Here is a 6000-nt window from a genome sequence, read left to right as displayed (position 1 = left end):
GTGGGTGTGTCTACACTGAGTCCTGGGCGTCCCTGTGATCTTACTAGCTGCATTTTCAAGCGCTGGCAACTATCCTATGCAGGAGCAGAGGACGTGGAGGCACTGATTGACTCAGTCTCCTGGTGCCAACTTGTGACAGGAGTTGGTGGTGGCTACAAGCTGTGCAGATATATATTGCCTACCTGGGACCCTCTCACCCCCGCAGATGACTACACACAGAGATTTCTCTCCCACGTATGGTTGCTTTTTTTAATCCTGTAAGTGCATTTCCTTTGGGCTGCAGTTTTTTAATAAATGTACTCTTTTGTTTAAACAGTTACATGCTATGGAGCTTGCGCTTCTGTTTGTTTTTTGTTCATATATATATATATTAGTATATATATATATACAGTATATATATATATCTGGAGAAGATTTTTGACCGTCGTCGGCCATCGTAGTTGCTGAAAGTTTCTGGTTTGCAGTCCCACGATCCAGACGCAGCAGCGAGGAGTATCTGATAAGCTATTGAACGAAGTTACAAACTACAGTAAATGTGGAATGTTGAAGAACAAACTGCTGCTGTACGGTAATTCCCTACTGGGGACTATTATCACCTATACACTTTTTTTTTTGTCTAGATATTTTCAATATGTGCTACAGTAACTTGGCACAACTATGTGACAATATTTTCTCCAGCATGGATATCGTTACTAGTATTACACTGGCGACACACTTTATTCGAGCTCGGCTAGTCCCACGAATTCGGGTATACCCGGGTGTATTGAGGTTTGTGACTGTTTTCTGCCCGAGTGCATTGGGTTATTTTCCAGGCAGGGATTGAAGCATTTTATTCCCGCTGGCTGCAATATTGCACAGTATATATATATATACTGCATTACAATTCATGAATTTATGCCATCTGGTAGACACGCAAAGCATTGCAGCCTATTAAATCCTAATCATTATCATTTAACAGATCAGCCGCCCGTCAGCCAGGCATGAACCCAGGCTGGGAAGGCAAACACAACGGGGCTTGTCTGATGTGAGGAGCGGCGCATTCCAGGTATCTGCCAGGTACATACCGGGTATTTGCTCGAATAAAGTGTGTCGCAGCAGTAACAATTGAATGAACACGTGACATAGTCACAGGAACATTCACAGAAGTACATTTAGGGTGCACATCACAATAATCATTTTTTAATTTTATGAATAGATATAGTGAAAAACCAAGGTGAAAAAGTGAAAATAAAATATTGTTTAAACACGTTGAGCTGATGTTATCGATCCCGAACAACAACACTATTGAAAGTGAATGCACAAAAACTGCCAGATACTGAAGCTATAGTGTGCTAATCACTGAATAAACCTCCTGCCTGATGTACATAAATCAAGTCCAAAACCTGCCAATCAATGTGAAGTCACAGATATAAAATCTAAAGGAGCGTCACCACACATATAATATGTGTCTTAGTAATCCTGAACTAGTAGGCTGTGTATTGCTGCAAATCAGCAATCCGTGGGAGCAAGGATGGTATACAGAGTTGAGTTGCACAGTTAGTGTGGGGATTCCCTCATTGCTAAGCTATCATATGAACGCTACTTGCTTCCAAGTAGCACAGCTCCAACATCGCTGTCAACAAGTACTGGGAGTCCCTGTAACTAGTGTCAGACAATGAAAGAACTGTCAACCCACCACAGAACATATATATGTGAATACAACAGATCCAGATAATATTCAGGATTATTTTAGGGACCTATCCAAGCTGTTCAGGTCACAGATTCAGATATGGTGGGAAGTTACTAGCTTGCAGACTTATGAATTGGAGAATATGATCCCAAGAGGTCTAAGAATGAATGTAGCACCAGCATATCATATCACTGATGCTGAATTCATTAAAAAATGGGAAAACATCTTATCCAATTGTTCTACTCAGCTCATAACATTGCTAATTGACTCTCAACAAGCTAAATTGGAAACAATTGACAATGATCTTACATTGCAATTGAAAAAAATAGAGACATTTCAACCTCATGCTGAGTTTGTTGATTTAGAGTCAAGACTGCATAAAGATGTTTTGAAATTTAAAAATTAGATTAATGAAAGGAAACACCGAAAATATCAGAGAGACAAACAGGACTATTGCCAAGACAAAGTCTATAGCTACAAACAAACCCGTCTAACAAAACCTAGAACTATTAATTATTCGTCATCAGAAATAGAGAACTCTGAATCTGATTCAGGTGGCAGTGAACAGCCAGGAGTAACTACTGCACAGTCTTCAATCAGTACTAGGCTACAACCAATGTCTGATAGAGATGTTTTTTTAGAAGGAACAAAATCAAAAAATCTACAAGAAGGGGAAAAAAGAAAACTAAGGGACAGACGAGGCAAACCACGAAACCCATTTCATTAGGCACTAACAAACTGAAGATATTTAATTTGTCAGATCTAGAATTATCTCCCATGCATGTATCTATTCTGGAAAAGGGCTTATCATTTTCACCCTCGAGTGATTTTAAGCTCTTTGAATGGATCAAAGATCTAAATCTTTTTTCCAGAAAATTATTGCTGCATAAATTTCACATTAAAAACAAGAGAAGACAACTAGAACATAGAGATATGACCACTCAAGAGCAAACTCACTTGGAAGACCTAGTTACACTCTTAAGTGATAATGAACAAGTGAATACATCTGTAGAAGGTCCCTTCACAGATTTAAGACCGCGCAGCAGATTCACACCCCTTATGAATGTTTGCCCTCAGGTAGAAGTTTTCACTGACTTAGTGACCAAAGATTTGGAAAAACTGAAACCATGTCATTCACGTAAAGGGAATATAACCAACAGAGAGAAACAAGCACTGAAGGAACTTGTGACAAATGAGCAAATAACAATTAAACCTTCAGATAAAGGAGGTAACATTGTGGTTCTAAATACTAGTGATTATGTCATTGAGAACAAACGTATCTTGAAAGATAAGCACACATATCGGGTTTTGGACAGGGATTCAACTAATAAATTTAAGTTGGAGTTGTATGCAATTCTTAGGGATGGTCTGGATCACAAGCTTATTGGCAAAAAGGAGTATGAGTTTATGCATATAAAAATACCTACCATAGCCACGTTCTACACACTCCCAAAAATCCACAAAAATCAGGAAAGACCACCGGGGAGACCAATAGTGTCTGGCAACAATAATTTGACAGAAAATACCAGTAGGTACCTTGATAGAATTTTAAGGCCTTTTGTCTTAGCATTACCGTCCTATATTAAAGACACCAAGGACACCTTGCTAAGACTTAATGGGATTAAAACTGGAAATGACACCTGGCTGGTAACCCTTGATGTGGAATCACTGTATACAAGTATTCTGCATACAAGTGGACTGACAGCATGTAATTATTTTCTGTCAACCAGACACTGTGGATATGTGGAACATAATAAGTTTGTGCTGAATCTCCTGACCTTTGTGTTGACACACAACTATTTTTTATTCGATGGCTTATTCTACCACCAGACCCAGGGTACAGCTATGGGGACATCTTGTGCCCCTACTTATGCGAACTTGTACCTGGGCTGGTGGGAGGCCACTATTGTCTTCACTGAAGAGAATGCAATATTTACTGAGTACATAGATCTACGGCTCAGATTTATCGACGATATCATACTAATTTGGAGTGGTCCAAAAGATATGTTGATTGACTTTATCAAACGGCTTAATATCAATACTCTAAATTTACGTCTAACCTCAGAGTATAGCCAAACCAAGATAACGTTTTTGGATCTGAGTATCACTATTGATCCCTCTCACCGTATTCAAACCACAGTGTTCAGAAAAGCTACCTCAACAAATAATTTGTTATTGGCTCAAAGCCAACATCCAGTCTCTCTCATCCGAGGTATACCAACAGGGCAGTACTTGCGCTTACGACGCAATTGCTCGACCCTACAGGACTTTAAATTACAATCACAAGATCTTAAAAGTAGATTCCTGGATAGAGGGTATTCCTTGAAAAATGTACAAAGGGCATACAATCGGGCACGGCAATGTGATAGGGACACTCTACTTGTTCCTAATGTGAAAGCAAAAGATACTGTAATAAGATGCATTGGCACTTACAGCCAAAGATGGGATGATGTTAAACAGATATTTTCTAGACACTGGCATATATTAAAATCTGATAGCGATCTATCCTCTGTATACACTCCGAGCATCACGAGTAGGAGGTCCAAAAATCTGAAGGATGACTTGATACATAGTCATCATCAACACAAGACCCCTAAAACATGGTTACCTAATCCACCCAAAGGCTGCTTTCGTTGCGGCAGCTGCAAGGCGTGCCAATACCTGCTCACCAGTAAAACCTTTGATAGTGATGACAAAACCAAGCAATTCAAAATAAGACACTTTGTGAATTGTAAAAGTTTTAATGTCATTTACCTCATCAATTGTGAGTGTGGTTACAGATATGTGGGCAAAACAATACGCGAGCTGCGCAGACGCGTGTTAGAACATATTAACTCTGTTCTTAACAAAGCTGACACACCTGTAGCACGCCATGTTAATTTAAGACACAATGGGGACCCAGGTTGCCTTCAGTTTATAGGGATTTATCGTATCAGGAACACAATAAGAGGAGGTGATATTGATCGCAGACTTCTACAAAGAGAAGCAGAATGGATATATCGCTTAAAAACCCTATATCCATTGGGCCTAAATGAGGGCTTCACATTCAACCCTTTTATTTAAATCATTTTTGTCTGTCCCTAGTTATTCGCTGTTTATGTACTGTGCCATGGATTTATTTACATCATATCCATAGTGCACTTGGTCGGATCCCTTTTCCCCTCTGTATATATTGTAAAAATTAGCGGTGCAAATTACTCCCAACAATGGGTCCATGAGTATTTGCAAAAATATGTGTATAGGAGCTGCCTCATCCTCCCCGGCGGGGAACCATTTGCTTGACAATGAGTATCCAGTCACAGTATTACACTGTTAACTAATAGTATTGCGGTTTGTTATAATTTTTGTTTCATTTATTTATATCGTTACATACACATTGGATTTAATTATACTCTAAATCGTGCCCAGTAGATATAGTGTAACACCAGTCGGGTATCTGCAGACTTGCGCTGCGATTTACATATGCTCTAGTTTACCACACAGTGGCAGCTAAAGGTTAATTATACCAATCATTACATCTGTCCATTGCTATTTAAATGAGGCAGGTCTGTAGTCCCGTCATCCACTTTCCCCTGACGAAGCTCCGCCTGGAGAGAAACGCGTAGGGCGTGGGCACTGTGGCGTGGTGACGTCACATCACGTTGAGCAGCTGATCCCGAACAGCCGGTCTACAGCGGGAGCGCCCAAGCAGTGCTGTGTACCGTTTAGGAGCAGAGTATAGTGGCTATTTAGCTAAGTATCACACATTGATTCTTGATACAGTACCTTGTGTTGGGTTGACAGTTCTTTCATTGTCTGACACTAGTTACTGGGACTCCCAGTACTTGTTGACAGCGATGTTGGAGCTGTGCTACTTGGAAGCAAGTAGCGTTCATATGATAGCTTAGCAATGAGGGAATCCCCACACTAACTGTGCAACTCAACTCTGTATACCATCCTTGCTCCCACGGATTGCTGATTTGCAGCAATACACAGCCTACTAGTTCATGATTACTAAGACACATATTATATGTGTGGTGACGCTCCTTTAGATTTTATATCTGTGACTTCACATTGATTGGCAGGTTTTGGACTTGATTTATGTACATCAGGCAGGAGGTTTATTCAGTGATTCGCACACTATAGCTTCCGTATCTGGCAGTTTTTGTGCATTCACTTTCAATAGTGTTGTTGTTCGGGATCGATAACATCAGCTCAACGTGTTTTGACAATATTTTATTTTATTTTTATTTTCACTTTTTCACCTTGGTTTTTCACTATATCTATTCATAAAATTAAAAAATGATTATTGCGATTAACTTCTGTACATAGGTAGCACTCATTTTGTGTTA

This window comes from Ascaphus truei, chromosome 4 (genome assembly GCF_040206685.1).
Source record: "Ascaphus truei isolate aAscTru1 chromosome 4, aAscTru1.hap1, whole genome shotgun sequence".
Classification (NCBI taxonomy): Eukaryota; Metazoa; Chordata; class Amphibia; order Anura; family Ascaphidae; genus Ascaphus; species Ascaphus truei.
Note: the sequence above shows the minus strand (reverse complement) of the source record.